Consider the following 929-nt stretch of genomic DNA (forward strand, 5'->3'; position numbering starts at 1 on the left):
AAATAAAAGTTTTATTTTCATCATTTTAAAAAATAATATTTCGTTTAAGAATATAATATTTTAATGAAATAAATAAAAACCACAAAATTAAACAAGTACGAATATTAAATCTAAGGAAAGTATTTTCTCCGAAAAAACGGTATAAGAAGTATAAAAAATATGCAATAAGACAAATTAATGATTGCCACTAACGAGTGCTATTCTAAGTATTATTCTATAAGTATTATTGATGTAAAACATTACTGAATTTGAAATACAAGTAACAAAAATAACTAGTAAATAAATAAAATATATTATATTTGTAATATTTTTTTAAATATTACTGCAATATTGCTAAAGTAATATTGCAAATTAATGTCACTGCAAAGTCCCTACAACATTGCACTGCAATATGCATTCTTGAAACGTTGTAGCAATGTTGCTGCAAGCTTCTGTGCTGTATGGGCATTGTTGAGATTCGAGCCTGAGACCTCTCCCAGATAGCAGACACGTCAAAATGACATCCAAATCTAAGTAAGTTCAGGATAAAAAATAACCAAGGAATGATCAAAAATATCGTGAGAATATCGTCAAAATGATAGTCTAATGTCACAGATCAATGACGATATTTTCGACGACTTAATGACGTTTTATGACGTTTCTAAACGTCAATAATACGTTTTTAAGACGTTATACAAAAACGTCATTAAGATGTCACAAAAAAAACGTTTTAAAGACGTCGTTCGATTTAGACGTGACAATTTAGTCACTTTATGTCATTCGACCGATTATGACCAGTTTATTACGTCATTTTGACGTGAGTCTGTTACTTGGGCTGATTCTTGTGTCGTTTACCTTACCTACTGCGTCACTGTCACTTTGATTGAGAGACGCTTTATATTGTGTACATATGGTATATCCATATACGAAAGCATATGATTTATTTAAAA

This window comes from Odontomachus brunneus, unplaced genomic scaffold, assembly GCF_010583005.1.
Source record: "Odontomachus brunneus isolate Ranch 3 - 2012 unplaced genomic scaffold, Obru_v1 Obru_scaffold_150, whole genome shotgun sequence".
Taxonomy (NCBI): domain Eukaryota; kingdom Metazoa; phylum Arthropoda; class Insecta; order Hymenoptera; family Formicidae; genus Odontomachus; species Odontomachus brunneus.